The sequence below is a fragment of the Balaenoptera musculus genome, chromosome 8, assembly GCF_009873245.2.
Source record: "Balaenoptera musculus isolate JJ_BM4_2016_0621 chromosome 8, mBalMus1.pri.v3, whole genome shotgun sequence".
Taxonomy (NCBI): domain Eukaryota; kingdom Metazoa; phylum Chordata; class Mammalia; order Artiodactyla; family Balaenopteridae; genus Balaenoptera; species Balaenoptera musculus.
In genome coordinates, this window is record NC_045792.1 from 45948479 (window position 1) to 45965326 (window position 16848).

Consider the following 16848-nt stretch of genomic DNA (forward strand, 5'->3'; position numbering starts at 1 on the left):
CTCTGCGGCATGTGGGATCTTCCCGGACCAGGGTTCGAACCCGTGTCCCCTGCATTGGCAGGTGGATTCTTAACCACCGTGCCACCAGGGAAATCCTCAATTATGTCGTAATGAAAAAAAGAAACCAAAATATAAATACTTTAAAAATGATTAAAACCTTGTGTTTTATCTTTAAAAATTTAAATAAATAGGATTTTTTGTGTGCGAAGAAGAAAAAAGTGAAGAATGTTTTATTATTGTTATAGGCATCTGTGGTGAACTTTAGGTATTAATTGCCTATGTGACATAGAAAGGGTGTAGCGTCAGAGGAGAGGTAAGGCTTGCAGCTTGATACACTCAGCAAGGACATGCAGGAGGGCCCATGGTGGGCTGCCTCTCCCGACACTGATGTGAATTGGTTCAAACACAATAAGATGGATTTGGTTTATACAAACAAAGTGAATATATTTGGACTGAAATTTGAGGGATTTTAGTTGTACCTATTGAAGAAACAGATTTAAATTAAAGTTAATATAATATATAGAGCAGAATACATTTGAGTAATATATATATATATTTGAATAATAAACTTGAAAAAAGAGTGCATTGTTTAATTTCCACATATTTGTGGATTTTTCTATTTTTCTTCTACTGTTTTTTTCTAGTTTCATTTCATTGTAGCCAGAGAAGATGCTTTGTATGATTGCAGTCTTCTTAAATGTGAAAAGACTTGTTTTGTGATCTAACATGTTACCTATCTTGAGAATGTTCCATACTTTGATTCTCTTTTCATTTCCCTTTGTGTAAATTATATAGGTATTTTCTTTGTGATTACCATTGCAATAACATGAAACATCTTAAAGGTATAGCAATCTATTTTAAACCGATAATAACTTCAATTGCCTGTAAAATCTCTACTCCTTTACATCTCTGCCTTTCTTATTACAGGCATACCTTGGAGACTGTGGCTTTGGTCCAGACCACTGTAATAAAGCAAATATCACAATAAAGCAAATCACACGAATTTTTTGGTTTCCCAGTGCATATAAAAGTTACATTTACACTGTACTGTAGTCTATTAAGTGTGCAATAGTATTATGTCTTTAAAAACAATGTACATGCCTTAATTTTAAAATACATTATTGCTAAAAAATGCTAACCATCATCTGAGTCTTCAGTGAGTTGTAATCTTTATCAGGTGCAAGGTTTGAAATATTGCAAGAATTACCATAATGTGACACAGAGACTGAAGAGAGCAAATACTGTTGGGAAAATGGTGCCTGATGCTGGGTTGCTTCAAACCTTCAATTTGTGAAAAATGCAGTATCTGCAAAGCACAATAAAGCAAAGCTCAATAAAATGAGGTATGCCTATATATGTTATTGATGATACAATTACCTCTTTTATATTGTGTATCCATTAACATAAATTTGTAACAATTTTTTATGCTTTTGTTTCTTAAATTCTATATTAGATTGTAAAGTGATTTACACACATACATTATCACACTACAGAATTCTGTATTTGTCTAAATATTTACTTATACCAGGGAGTTTTATATTTTTGTGTTGTTGTTTATAATCCTTTTGCTTCAACTTGAAGGAGTCCCTTCAGCATTTTGTAGGGCAGGTCTAGTGGTAAGGAACTCCCTTAACTTTTGTTTTTATAGGAAACTCTTTAATTCCTCCTTTGTTTTTGAAGAAAAGTTTTCCAAGATATAGTATTCTTGGTTGGCATTTTTTTTGTTTCAGTACTTTAAATATATTATCCTACTCCCTTCCAGGGAAGGTTTCCACTGAGAAATCTGCTGACAATCTACTAGTAGCTCCTTTGTACATAAAAGTTGCTTTTTCCTGGCTGCTTTCAAAATTCTTTGCCTGTGACTTTTGACAATTTGATTATAACGTCTGTCAGCTTACAAACGGGCCCCTCTACAAGGAGGGTAAGGAGAGACTGAAGAATGAAGCAGACCACTTCATATTGGTAGGTGGCAATTTTAATGAACAGGGGAATTTACATACAAGGCTTGTCTTGGGTGGCCGCAAGATGAGTAATCTCCACATCACCTGCCTGCCAGAATCTTAAAAGTTTATAGAGAGGCCTTAACTAGGTTCAGTCATGTATACTGTCTTGATGGTCTCAACAGCACTGTTCTCTCAAGGCTGTGTCCTTGAAAATGGTTCCCACTGTGGGAATGATGGGCAGAACGTACATTCTAAGGACAGGGAAGGGGGTGAGAAGCCTCTGTTTGCCCTGGTCCAGCTTTTAGGTCAACTAGTGGTCATGTCTTCTAATAGATTACCTCTTCGAACAATATCTCTTATTGTAGATCCCTTTAGATTTTTCCTAACTAGAGTTTCTTGAATTTCTTGAATTTGTATGTCCATTTCTCTCCTCAGATTTGGGAAGATTTCAGCCATTATTTCTTCAAATAGAGTCTCTGTTCCTTTCTTTCTTTCTTCTGCTGGGATTCACATGGTGTATATATGGTTCCATTTGATGATGACCCAAAAGTGCCTTCGGCTCCCCTTCATTTTTCATCATTCTTTTTTTCTTTTTACTCCTCTGCAACAGTACTTTTGAAAGTCTTGCCTTCAAGTTCATGGATTCATTCTTCTGACTGCTCAGGTCTGCTGCTGAGTCCCTTTAGTGAATTTTTCAATCCAGATATTGTGTTCTTAAGTTCCAGAATTTCTGTTTGGTTCTTCTTCATAGTTTCCTCTCTTTGTTGATATTCTCATTTGGTTCATGCATAATTTTCCTGATTTCATTTTAGTTGTCTATCTATGTTCTCTTTTAATTCATTGAGCACCCTTATCACAATAATTTTGATTTTTTTTTTTTTGGTAATTAATATATTTCTGTTTCATTAGGGTTAGTTTCTGGAGATTTAATTTGTTCCTTTAAATGTGTCATTTTTCTTGTTTCTTTGTATGGCTTGTTATTTTTTTCTTGGGATTTTAGCATTTGAAGAATCAGCCATCACCCCCAGACTTTTTAATCTGCAATTGTGTAGGGAGAACTTTCTCCACTGAGCCTGGCTAGGGATTCTGGAGACCACTCAAATCTTTTCTAGGGATGTATCCTCTCTGGGCTTTAGGAGGTTTGCCAGTTCTTCTTCTTCTTCTTTTTTTTTTTAAAAAATAAATTTATTTATTTATTTATTTTTGGCTGCATTGGGTCTTCGTTGCTGCACACGGGCTTTCTCTAGTTGTGGCGAGTGGGGGCTACTCTTTGTTGTGGTGCACGGGCTTCTCATTGTGGTGACTTCTTTTGTTGCGGAGCACAGGATCTAGGTACGTGGGCTTCAGTAGTTGTGGCACGCAAGCTCAGTAGTTGTGGCTCGTGGGCTCTAGAGCGCAGGCTCAGTAGTTGTGGCACATGGGCTTAGTTGCTCTGTGGCATGTGGGATCTTCCTGGACCAGGGCTGGAATTCATGTCCACTGCCTTGACAGGTGGATTCTTAACCACTGCACCACCAGGGAAGTCTGCCAGTTCTTCTTGAGAGCTCCCACTGGAGTGTCTCTTTGATACTGTAGCCTCTTTGGTACTGTAATAAGCTGCAGTATTGGAACTCTACCTAGTGTCTCTGGTAATGAAAACTCTGGTGAATGTTGATGGTTTTGTTCTCAGATACCCCTAATCTGGCCTCTCTATTCCTGTCAGTACTTGGATTCAAGTAAGACAGAAAATGGTCCCTCAGGCAGACCCCCTAAAAGTCAGAATAATGGACATACGTTCTACTTGTTTCTCCCACCAGGGAGAATATGCGAATTGAGGTTTTCCTCCTAATGGTGTCACACTGTGTGGGCAGTAGGGTTTCTGGCGAGAGAAAGTGCCGTGAATTTTCTTGCTGACTTTGAGGCAGTTGGCTTAGTGCTCACCTGGGGTGCAGGATCCGTTTTTTTTTCTTTAACTTATTTTATTCAAGTATAGTTGATTTACAATGTTGTGTTCATTTCTGCTGTATAGCAAAGTGATTCACTTATACATATGTATGTGTATATATATACATATATATATACACACTCATATATATATACACACACACACACATATATGTATATACACACACACATTCTTTTTCTTATTCTTTTCCATTATGGTTTATCACAGAATATTGAATATAGTTCCCTGTGCTATACAGTAGGACATTGTTGTTTATCCATTCTATATATAATAGTTTGTAAATGCTAATCCCAAACTCTCATTCCATCCATCCCCACCCGCCCCATTAGCAACCACCAGTCTGTTCTCTATGTCTGTGTGTCTGTTTTGTAGATAAGTTCATTTGTGTCATATTTTAGATTCCACATATAAGTGATATCTTGGATATTTGTCTTTCTCTGACTAACTTCACTTAGTATGATAGTCTCTAGGTCCAGCCATGTTGCTGCAAATGGCATTATTTCATTCTGTTTTTATGGCTAAGTAGTAGTCCACTGTATATATGTACCACATCTTCTTTACCCATTAATCTGTCAATGGACATTTAGGTTGTTTCCATGTCTTGGCTATTGTGAATAGTGCTGCTATGAACATAGGGGTGCATATATCTTTTTGAATTATAGTTTTGTCTGGATATAAGCCCAGGAGTGGGATTGTTGGATCATATGGAAACTCTATTTTTAGTTTTTTGAGGAACCTTCATACTGTTTTCCACAGTGGCTACACCAATTCACATTCCCACAAACAATGTAGGAGGGTTCTCTTTTCTCCACACCCTCTCCAGCATTTCTTGTATGTAGACTTTTTAATGATAGCCATTCTGACCAGTGTGAGGTGGTACCTCATTGTAGTTTTGATTTGCATTTCTCTAATAATTAGCCATGTTGAGCATCTTTTCATATGCCTGTTGCCCATCTGTATGTCTTCTTTGGAGAAATGTCTCTTTAGGTCTTCTGCCCATTTTTCAGTTGGGTTGTTTTGTTATTGAATTGTATGAGCTGTTTGTATGTTTTGGAAATGAAGTCCTGTTGGTCACATCATTTGCAAATATTTTCTCCCATTCTGTAGATTGTCTTTTCATTTTTTTTTGTTTATGGTTTCCTTTGCTGTACAAAACTTGTAAGTTTAATTAGGTCCCATTTGTTTATTTTTGCTTTCATTTCTATTGCCTTGGGAGACTGACCTAAGAAGACATTGGTACGATTTATGTCAGACAATGTTTTGCCTATGTTTTCTTCTACGAGTTTTATGGTGTCATGTCTTATATTTGTCTTTAAGCCATTTTGAGTTTATTTTTATATATGGTGTGAGGGTGTGTTCTAACTTCATTGATTTAAATGTGGCTGTCCAGGGAGCTCCCTGGTAGTCTAGTGGTTAGGATTCGGCACTTTCACTGCTATGGCCTGGGTTCAATCCCTGCTTGGGGAACTGAGATCCTGCAAGCCACGTGGCACAGTCAAAAAAAAAAAAAATGCACCTGTCCAACCTTTCCAACACCACTTGCTGAAGAGAGTGTCTTTTCTCCATTTTATAGTCTTGTCTCCTTTGCTGAAGATTAATTGACTGTAAGTGGGTGGGTTTATTTCTAGGCTGTCTATTCTGTTCCATTGATCCATATGTCTGTTTTTGTGCCAATACCCATGCTGTTTTGATTACTGTAGCTTTGTAGTATTGTCTGAAGTCTGGGAGGGTTATGCCTTACAAGATCCTTTTAACTGGTTTCTGGATTTCTCACAAAGGCACGTGGTTTGTGTAGTAGTGTTAAATTCCTGTGTCTATGGGAGAAGGAGGGTCTATGGCTTCCTATTCTGCCATCATGCTGTTGTCATCCTCCCTTTTCAGCCCTAGTTTTTGAAAAATATTTCTGCTGGGTACAGAATTCTAGGTTGACTTTTTTCAAATGTTAGTATTTTAAAGATTTTACTGTGCTGTTTTCTGGCTAGCATTATTACCAGTGAGAAGTCTGCTATCATTCTTATTATTTCTCTAGGTGTTTCTCTGGCTCCTATTAAGATTTTCTCTTTATTACTTGTTTTAAGCAATTTGATTGTGATGTGGTGTGGGAGTAGTTTTTCTCATATTTATTTTGCTTGGAGTTCATTGAACTTCTTGAATCTGGGGTTTTAAAAAATTTCAGCTATTTTGAGGTATAATTAATGTATACAATTGTAAGATATTTAAAGTGTACATCACAGTGATTTAATATATGTACATATACATTGTGAAAGGACTCCCCTCATCTATTTCATTAACACATCCATCACTTCACATTTATCTTTTTGTGTTTGAGAACATTTAAGTTTTAGTCTCCTAGCAAGTTTCAGTTATACAGTACAGTGTTCTCAACAAGAGTCACTATGGTTTTCATTAGATCCTCACACCTGTTCATCTTATAGCTGAAATTTTGTACCCTTTTACAAACATCTCTCTATTTCTTCACTCCTGGTCCCAGTGGCAGTTCAGAGTTTTTGTCTGTTCTCTCCGCACTGGGTTGGGTTGTAGAGCCAAAGTGGATGGAGTGTTTTTGAGCTCATTAAGAACTTGTTATTTGTTTAGTGCAATCCTGTGACACTCCTGAATGCAAGCCCCATTGGCTTTCAGAGCCAGGCAATCTGGGTGCAGATTGCCTGGCTCTCTCAGGTGGCAGCTGCTAAAGCTGGTGTGTCAGATGTGTGTACAAGGTCCTTCCAGAGAGATAACTGTGACTCAGAGCAGACCAAAAGGAGAGGGTATGGGAGGTGTCCACAGTCTTCCCTAGTGTTTGGAGAGGATTGCAGTGAGCCTCTAGATGCATGCTAAATTAGAAGCCTGACCTCAGACAGCATCTTTTAAAGTATGCAAAGAGACCCCTTTTAGGGAAAGACCGGGAGATGGGGGTTTGTGCGTGCTTACTCTGTGCTGAGCCCTGGGGGTATAGCCAGTTTAAGAATTGCTTTTTTGTTTGCTATTGTCTGTGGGACTAGTGAATGGGAGCCTATTGGTTATCAGAGCCAGGAGATCTGGGGACCCACCCCTTGGGAAGCAGCTGCAAAAGCTGGGGTACAGATGAGTATATTAGCTCCTTCCAGGGAGATACTGGTGACTTGGAGCAGCCTCAAGAGAGAAGGTGGAAAGGTGACTTCTGGCTTCCCTGGTTTCTGGGGAGGATTGCAGTTAGCCCCTAGATGCAAGTTAAATTATAATTCTGACCTTCAGGCAGCATTTGTTAAAGTGTGCAAAAATAAACCCCATTCAGGGAAGACTGGAAGCCTGGCATTTTTTGCCTGCTCCCTCTGCACTGAGTCCTGAGGATAGCTACAGCTAGTGCTCCTACAAATGGGTCTTATGGAGTTGCTGTAAGCCTACTGGCTTTCAGAACTAGGTGTTTTGAGGGGCCACTCCTCAGATGGAAGTCAAATGTTGTGGCACTAGGTGTTGGGTCCAAACCCTTCCCTTCCCTCGTCAGGGAGAAACTGGGATTTTCTTTTTTTTCCCCAATATCTTTATTGGAGTATAATTGCTGTACAATGGTGCGTTAGCTTCTGCTGTATAACAAAGTGAGTCAGTCATACGTATACACATATCCCCATATACCCTTTCTCTTGTGTCTCCCTCCCACCCTCCCTATCCCACCCCTCTAGGTGGTCACAAAGCACCGAGCTGATCTCCCTGTGCTATGCAGCTGCTTCCCACCAGCCATCCATTCTACATTTGGTAGTGTATATATGTCCATGCCACTCTCTCACCTTGTCCCAGCCTCCCCCTCCCCCTCCCCGTGTCCTCAAGTCCACTCTCCACATCTGCATCTTTATTTCTGTCCTGCCCCTAGGTTCTTCAGAACCATTTTACTTTATTTTTTAGATTCCATATATATGTGTTAGTGTACGGTATTTGTTTTTATCTTTCCAACTTACTTCACTCTGTATGACAGACTCTAGGTCCATCCACCTCACTGTAAATAACTCAGTTTCGTCTCTTTTTATGGCTGAGTAATATTCCATTGTATATATGTGCCACATCTTCTTTATCCATTCATCTGTCGATGGACACTTAGGTTGCTTCCATGTCCTGGCTATTGTAAATAGTGCTGCAATGAACATTGTGGTACATGACTCTTTTTGAATTATGGTTTTCTTGGAGTATATGACCAGTAGTGGGATTGCTGGGTCATATGGTAGCTCTATTTTTAGTTTTTTAAGGAACCTCCATACTGTTCTCCATAGTGGCTGTATCAATTTACATTCCCACCAACAGTGCAAGAGGGTTCCCTTTTCTCCACACCCTCTCCAGCATTTATTGTTTGTAGACTTTTTGGCCATTCTGACCAGTGTGAGATGATACCTCATTGTAGTTATGATTTGCATTTCTCTAATGATTAGTGATGTTGAGCATCCTTTCATGTGTTTGTTGGTAATCTGTATATCTTCTTTGGAGAAATGCCTATTTAGGTCTTCTGCCCGTTTTTGGATTGGGTTGTTTTTTTTGATATTGAGCTGCATGAGCTGCTTGTATATTTTGGAGATGAATGCTTTGTCAGTTGCTTTCTTTGCAAATATTTTCTCCCATTCTGAGGGTTGTCTTTTGGTCTTGTTTATGGTTTCCTTTGCTGTGCAAAAACTTTTATGTTTCATTAGGTCCCATTTGTTTATTTTTGTTTTTATTTCCATTTCTCTAGGAGGTGGGTCAAAAAGGATCTTGCTGTGATTTATGTCATAGAGTGTTCTGCCTATGTTTTCCTCTAAGAGTTTTATAGTGTCTGGCCTTACATTTAGGTCTTTAATCCATTTTGAGGGTTTTTTTGTGTACGGTGTTAGGAAGTGTTCTAATTTCATTCTTTTACATGTAGCTATCCAGTTTTCCCAGCACCACTTATTGAAGAGGCTGTCTTTTCTCCATTGTATATCCTTGCCTCCTTTATCAAAGATAAGGTGACCATATGTGCGTGGGTTTATCTCTGGGCTTTCTATCCTGTTCCAATGATATATATTTCTGTTTTTGTGCCAGTACCATACTGTCTTGATTACTGTAGCTTTATAGTATTGTCTGAAGTCAGGGAGCCTGATTCCTCCAGCTCCGTTTTGCTTTCTCATGATTGCTTTGGCTATTCGGGGTCTTTTGTGTTTCCATACAAATTGTGAAAGTTTTGGTTCTAGTTCTGTGAAAAATGCCATTGGTAGTTTTATAGGGATTGCCCTGAATCTGTAAATTGCAGATCACATTGTTGATTCTTCCATTCCAAGAACATGGTATATCTCTCCATCTGTTTGTATCATCTTTAATTTCTTTCATCAGTGTCTTATAGTTTTCTGCATACAGGTCTTTTGTCTCCTTAGGTAGGTTTATTCCTAGGTATTTTGTTCTTTTTGTTGCAGTGGTAAACGGGAGTGTTTCCTTAATTTCTCTTTCAGATTTTTCATCGTTAGTGTATAAGACTGCAAGAGATTTCTGTGCATTAATTGTGTATCCTGCTACTCTACCAATTCATTGATTAGCTCTAGTAGTTTTCTGGTGGCATCTTTAGGATTCTCTATGTATAGTATCATGTCATCTGCAAACAGTGACAGTTTTACTTCTTTTCTGATTTGGATTCCTTTTATTTCTTTTTCTTCTCTGATTGCTGTGGCTAAAACTCCCAAAAGTATGTTGAGTAATAGTGGTGAGAGTGGGCAACCTTGTCTTGTTCCTGATCTTAGTGGAAATGGTTTCAGTTTTTCACCATTGAGAACGATGTTGGCTGTGGGTTTGTCATATATGGCCTTTATTATGTTGAGGTAAGTTCCCTCTATGCCTACTTTCTGGAGGGTTTTTATCATAAAGTGGTGTTAAAGTTTGTCGAAAACATTTTCTGCATCTATTGAGATGATCATATCGTTTTTCCCTTGAATTTGTTAATATGGTTTATCACATTGATTGATTTGCATATATTGAAGAATCCTTGCATTCCTGGGATAAACCCCACTTGATCAGGGCGTATGATCCTTTTAATATTTTGTTGGATTCTGTTTGCTGGTATTCTGTTGAGGATTTTTGCATCTATGTTCATCAGTGATATTGGCCTGTAGTTTTCTTTTTTGTGACATCATTGTCTGGTTTTGGTATCAGGGTGATGGTGGCATCGTAGAATGAGTTTGGGTGTGTTCCTCCCTCTGCTATATTTTGGAAGAGTTTGAGAAGGATAGGTGTTACCTCTTCTCTAAATGTTTGATAGAATTCGTCTGTGAAGCCATCTGGTCCTGGGTTTTTGTTTGTTGGAAGATTTTTAATCACAGTTTCAATTTCAGTGCTTGTGATTCGTCTGTTTATATTTTCTATTTCTTCCTGTTTCAGTCTTGAAAGGTTGTGCTTTTCTAAGAATGTGCCCATTTCTTCCAGGTTGTCCATTTTATTGGCATATAGTTGCTTGTAGTAACCTCTCATGATCCTTTCTTTGCATTTCTGCAGTGTCAGTTGTTATTTCTCCTTTTTCATTTCTAATTCTATTGATTTGAGTCTTCTCCCTTTTTTTCTTAATGAGTTTGGCTAATGGTTTATCAATTTTGTTTATCTTCTCAAAGAACCAGCTTTTAGCTTTATTAGTCTTTGCTATTGTTTCCTTCATTTCTTTTTAATTTATTTCTGATCTTTATGATTTCTTTCCTTCTGCTAACTTTGGGTTTTTTTGTTCTTCTTTCTCTAATTGCTTTAAGTGAAAGGTTAGGTTGTTTATTTGAGATATTTCTTGTTTCTTGAGGTAGGATTTATTGCTATAAACTTCCCTCTTAGAACTGCTTTTGCTGCATCCCATATGTTTTGGGTCATCTTGTTTTCATTGTTATTTTTTTCTAGGTATTTTTTGATTTCCTCTTTGATTTCCTCAGTGAACTCTTGGTTATTTAGTACTGTATTGTTTAGCCTCCATGGGTTTGTATTTTTTACAGCTTTTTTAAAAAAAATAAATTTATTTATTTATTCATTTTTGGCTGCACGGGGTCTTTGTTGCTGCTTGCAGGCTTTCTCTAGTTGCGGTGAGTGGGGGCTACTCTTTGTGGCAGTGCATAGGCTTCTCATTGTGGTGGCTTCTCTCGTTGCGGAGCACGGGCTCTATGCATGCAGGCTACAGTAGTTGTGGCTCATGGGCTCTAGAGTGCAGGCTCAGTAGTTATCACATACGGGCTTAGTTGCTCCTCGGCATGTGGGATCTTCCCGGAGTAGGGCTCAAACCCGTGTCCCCTGCATTGGCAGGCGGATTCTTAACCACTGCACCACCAGGGAAGCCCCCTACAGCTTTTTTGCTGTAATTGATATCTAGTCTCATAGCGCTGTGGTTGGAAAAGATACTTGATACGATTTCAATTTTCTTAAATTTACCAAGGCTTGATTTGTGACCCAAGATATGACCTATCCTGGAGAATGTTCCATGAGCATTTGAGAAGAAAGTGTATTCTGTTGTTTTTGGATGGAATGTCCTATAAATATCAATTTAGTCCATCGTGTCTAATGTGTCATTTAAAGCTTGTGTTTCCTTATTTATTTTCATTTTGGATGATCTGCCCATTGGTGAAAGCGGGGTGTTAAAGTCCCCTACTATTATTGTGTTACTGTCGATTTCCCCTTTTATGGCTGTTTGCATTTGCCTTATGTATTATGGTGCTCCTATGTTGGGTGCGTAAATATTTACAATTGTTATGTATTCTTCTTGGATTGATCCCTTGATCATTAGTTAGTGTCCTTCTTTCTCTCTTGTAATAGTCTTTCTTTTAACGTCTATTTTGTCTGATATGAGAATTGCTACTCCAGCTTTCTTTTGATTTCCATTTGCATGGAGTGTCTTTTTCCATCCCGTCACTTTCAGTCTGTATGTGTCCCTAGGTCTGAAGTGGGTCTCTTGTAGACAGCATATATATGGGTCTTGTTTTTGTATTGATTTAGCCAGTGTATATCTTTTGGTTGGAGCATTTAATCCATTACATTTAAGGTAATTATCGATATGTATGTTCCTATTACCATTTTCTTAATTGTTTTGGGTTTGTTATTGTAGGTCTTTTCCTTCTCTTGTGTTTCCTGCCTAGAGAAGTTCCTTTAGCATTTGTTGTAAAGCTGGTTTGGTGGTGCTGAATTCTCTTGGCTTTTGCTTGTCTGTAAATGTTTTAATTTCTGTGTTGAATCTCAATGAGATCCTTGCTGGGTAGAGTAATCTTGGTTGTAGGTTTTTCCCTTTCGTCACTTTAAATATGTCCTGCCACACCCTTCTGGCTTGCAGAGTTTCTGCTGAAAGATCAGCTGTTAACCTTATGGGGATTCCCTTGTATGTTATTTTTTGCTTTTCCCTTGCTGCTTTCAATATTTTTTCTTTGTATTTAATTTTTGATAGTTTGATTAATATGTGTCTTGGCGTGTTTCTCCTTGGATCTATCCTGTATGGGACTCTCTGTGCTTCCTGGACTTGACTGACTATTTCCTTTCCCATATTTGGGAAGTTTTCAACTGTAATCTCTTCAAATATTTTCTCAGTCTCTTTTTTCTTCTTCTTTTGGGACCCCTATAATTCAAATGTTGGTGTGTTTACTGTTGTCCCAGAGGTCTCTGAGACTGTCCTCAATTCTTTTCATTCTTTTTTCTTTATTCTGCTCTGCGGTAGTTATTTCCACTATTTTTTCTTCCCGGTCACTTATCTGTTCTTCTGCCTCAGTTATTCTGATATTGATTCCTTCTAGAGAATTTTTAATTTCATTTATTGGGTTGTTCATCATTGTTTGTTTGCTCTTTAGTTCTTCTAGGTCCTTGTTAAATGTTTCTTTTATTTTCTCCATTCTCTTTTCAAGATTTTGGATCATTTTTATTATCATTACTCTGAATTCTTTTTCAGGTAGACTACCTATTTCCACTTCATTTGTTTGTTCTGGTATTCATCTGCTGTGTATTTCTCTGTCTTCTCATTTTGCTCCTTCATCTGCTGTGTATTTTTCTGTCTTCTCATTTTGCTTAACTTACTGTGTTTGGGGTCTCCTTTTCCGAGGCTGCAGGTTCGTAGTTCCCGTTGTTTTTTGGTAAGGTTGGTTCAGTGGGTTTTGTAGGCTTGCTGGTGGAGGGGACTTGTTCCTGTGTTCTGGTGGATGAGGCTGGATCTTGTCTTTCTGGTGGGCAGGACCACATCCAGTGGTGTGTTTTGGAGTGTCTGTGAACTTATTATGATTTTAGGCAGCCTCTCTGCTAATGGGTGGGGTTGTGTTCCTGTCTTGCTAGTTGTTTGGCATGGGGTGTCCAGCACTGGAGCTTGCTGGTCGTTGAGTGGAGCTGGGTCTTAGCATTGAGACAGAGATCTCTGGGAGATGTCTCGCCAATTGATATTACATGGGGCCAGGAGGTCTCTGGTGGTCCAATGTCCTGAATTCGGCTCTCCCACATCAGAGGCTCAGTCCTGACAGCCGGCCAGAGCACCAAAACCCTGTCAGCCACACGGCTGGAAAAATGTGCTTTGAGTTGTGTGTCAGCCACTGCCCTGTTGTAGCTCTGTCTCAGCTGTCTCCAAAGGTCACCCAGATACATTGGGTTATTCCATCATTCCTCAGAACTTGCACATGCCAGTCTGGGATTTGTAGATGTCCTCCTGATACTCTTCATTGAAATACCTTGCATTCATGGTGGTGAGAGATATGCTAATAGTGTTGGTTCTCTTCAGTTCAGAGACTGGGATAGTCTGAGCCTTCATGTGGCTAAGTCAGGAGCAGCTGGCCAACGGTCCAAAAGTAATAACATGTCAGATTCCAAGAAGGCTTTCTGCAGCACCTGAGCAGTAGTCCCAAGCAGCCGCTCTGCTCAGCTGTAGCACTCTGACCGGGGACCCTCAAACGAGGATTTCTGCTGGCCCTAGAGCCTGACTTGCCCACCCAGGCAAGGAGCTGAGGAGAGCATCTCCCGGCCCCGTGTCACCAGAGGAGCAGACACCTGGAAGGTGTGTGGCCAACAGCGTGGGAGAAACTGGGATTTTCAAGTTTCCTCATGAGAGTATGTTGCTGTGCTGGCAGGGGGGCTTATGGCAAGAGTGTTTCTCAGCCTTTCCTACCTATTTTGGTGTGGATATTTCCTTGTTTGCCTGATGTGTAGGAGTTGCTCAGCTAGTTTCTGGATTTCTTTCAGAAGGAATTGCTCTGTGTGTAGCTGTAGATTCGGTGTGTTTGTGGGAGGAGATGAGTTTAGGGGTCTCCTGTATTACCACCTTGGACTGGAAATCTGTGAATCTTTTGTTTTATACATTTCATCAAATCTGGAAAATTTTCAGCCATTAGTATTTCAAAAAATTTTTTCTGCTCATCCCTTCCTTAATTGACTTAAATTACAGGTATATAAGGCTACTCACTAATACTATGTTAGGTTTTTTTTTTTTTTTCAGTTTTACTTTGAAGTTGATATTGTGTCTTTAAGTTTACTACTCTTCTGCTATGTCTAATCTTGGGGAGGCTTTTGGGGGTCATTACTTTAGTGAAGCTGGTGGGACTCAGGGATACCAGGATTCAATTATTCTTTTTATTAATGTTAGCGTGACTGTCTTTGTGGGGATAAGATGATGAAGATAGGGGAATATGTGTTATGTATCTTTGGAAGAATCTTTTTTTTTAATGAGGCTTAGGAATGTAAGTGAACAAGTTCTATGAAATCAGCCGCATCTGTAGAATACCATTTCTTCATTATTAGATTACTGCTTAAAGTTGGAAATTCAAATACTGAATGGTTTACACAAGACAGTATAATTGTACAAAGGCAGGAAGAAAATCAATATGATACAATACATAGCAAGTAATGCAATATGATGCAGTAAATACAAAAGCAGGGGGATAATCACATGGCTAAGGCAGTTGGAGAAAATGCAGGGGAAAAGCCAAGAGAGAGAAGGTAAGTTCTCATAGTTGGGACCAAATCTTAGTCATTACATATAACTCAGGGAGAACATCAGGGAAAACAGGCAATGTAACCACATTTATTGAGCACCTCCTATAGGCCAGGTATGGTATGGTTCCATTTCTATAACCTCACTGCAAAGCAGTTATTACTATGTTTTAAGAGGAAACACAGTCAGAAAGGTTAGGTAGATTGCCCAACCTGTGGTATACAGTGTCTTTCACATGCTGTATCTTGAATCAGTATTAGTTGAATAAATGAATATGTATTTATTCAAGTGAAAGATAGCTTGTGAATTTTCTTTGCTGTGCTTCTTTCTAATCTTTCCTAGAAAAATGCTAAACAGATAACTACAGGCTAGGGAAAGGACTGTGCTAGCTGGCATGCAGTAAGAGCAACAGGAACAACAGTAATGGCAGTAACATATACGGACTTCCTGTGAGTTGGCCACTGTTTTGATTTACATGTATTAAGTCATTTAGTGCTGACACCACTATGAGGTAAGTACGATCTTTATTTCTCAGTTTACAGATGAGGAAAGTGAGGTGCAGAGAGGTGAAATAGCTTGTTCAAAGTTATCCCGTTGGTAAGTAGTAAGGCCAGGATTTGAACTTTTGATAGTGGAGCTCCAGGCTGTACTTCACACCTTTGAACTATCTTGCCTTTAGTGACTTGCTGCCTTTCTTCACTGTGGTTCACCTAGCTTCACCTTTGGGCTCAGGCCCAGATCAAGTTTTCCCTAGTTTCTCCTTTCAGGCCTCTTACAGCCACTTTGGCAAGTACTGCTTTCCAAAGCCAGTGGAAAACACTGATAGACTTCTCTGCTTTTTCTATTGTAAAAAAGGCAAATTGAAGTCATGGAGTAAGATATAAATCTCTCCTGCTTTCAGGTGGCAAGGGAGGTGAACCTAAATCAACCTTGCTGTATTTCTCAGATTACTATCTCAGCATATGAAGAAACAAAATACCCAGAATTTATAGAGAATTTATTTGATCTACAAATCAAATGCACCAAAGACATGAACAGAAAATTCACAAAAGAAAACAAGAGGCAAATATCTTTATTTCAAAATCAACCTTAGCTAGATTCATTTTTATGTTTTTCTTTTTTCCTTGATATCGGCAAACTTTAAAAAGATTGATGTGGCTGAAGCTGGAGAAGGATGGTAAGGATGTGAGGGAGGTGAGAGACAGTGAAAAGGTAGTGGGATTGGTGGATTATAGATTCTGGTAGACCTGAAGTAATGCCGGATTGTGGTATGAGAAGGAATAAACAGGAAGGACAGGAGGTAGTGATCAGAATATGGGATTTTACAATTGAGAATGTGAAGAATTTCAATTTATTGATAATGACAAGGTCTAGAGCAACACAGTCCAATAAAAATATGTGCTGTGTATATACCTTAAAATTTCACAGTAGCCAGATTAAAAAAAGCAGGTAAAATTAATTTTAATGTATTTTATTTAACCCAATATATCCAAAAGAGTAACATTTCAACATGTAATCAAAAGATTATTGAGATGTTTTATATTCTCTTTTACATAGTAAATCTTTAAAACTTAATGTGTATTTTACACTTACTACATATCTCAATTTAGACTACTCACATTTCAAATGCTCAGGAGCCACACATGGCTAATGACTACTATATTGGACAGCACAGGTCTAAAGTATGACCATGGGAATAAGTGGTAGGATAGACCAAGGTGTTGGAAGGATCACCTATGTGAATACTAGAATCACCAAGAATGTTTTTCAGTCACCAAAAAGAACATGTTAGACCTACACGTAATGAGTTGGAAAGATCTCCAAGACATATATTGAAGGGAAAATTAATTTCCAGTATAATATGTATGGATAATACCATTTATTAAAAACAATATGTAAGTTACAAAAGAATACTACAAGGAAAAAGATGTGCTAACTTGATAATGGTTGCCTCTGGAGAATGGAGTAGAAATAGGATGGAGTGGGAGTGAAGGGGGACTTTCAAGTCACGCTCTATATACTTCTGGATCATTTGTATATCTCACAATAAGAAGGTATTCATGTACTTGTATAATAAT

The 16848-nt window shown here is 38.6% G+C and overlaps 1 long non-coding RNA gene across 1 annotated transcript; it reads left to right on the forward strand.

Moving 5' to 3' along the window:
* Nucleotides 1–1769: 1769 nt before the first annotated feature.
* LOC118900103 lies at nucleotides 1770–16817 on the forward strand. The gene is made up of 2 exons (XR_005021045.1): nucleotides 1770–1962; nucleotides 15113–16817. It is a non-coding gene; the product is annotated as an uncharacterized LOC118900103 (long non-coding RNA).
* Nucleotides 16818–16848: the final 31 nt, after the last annotated feature.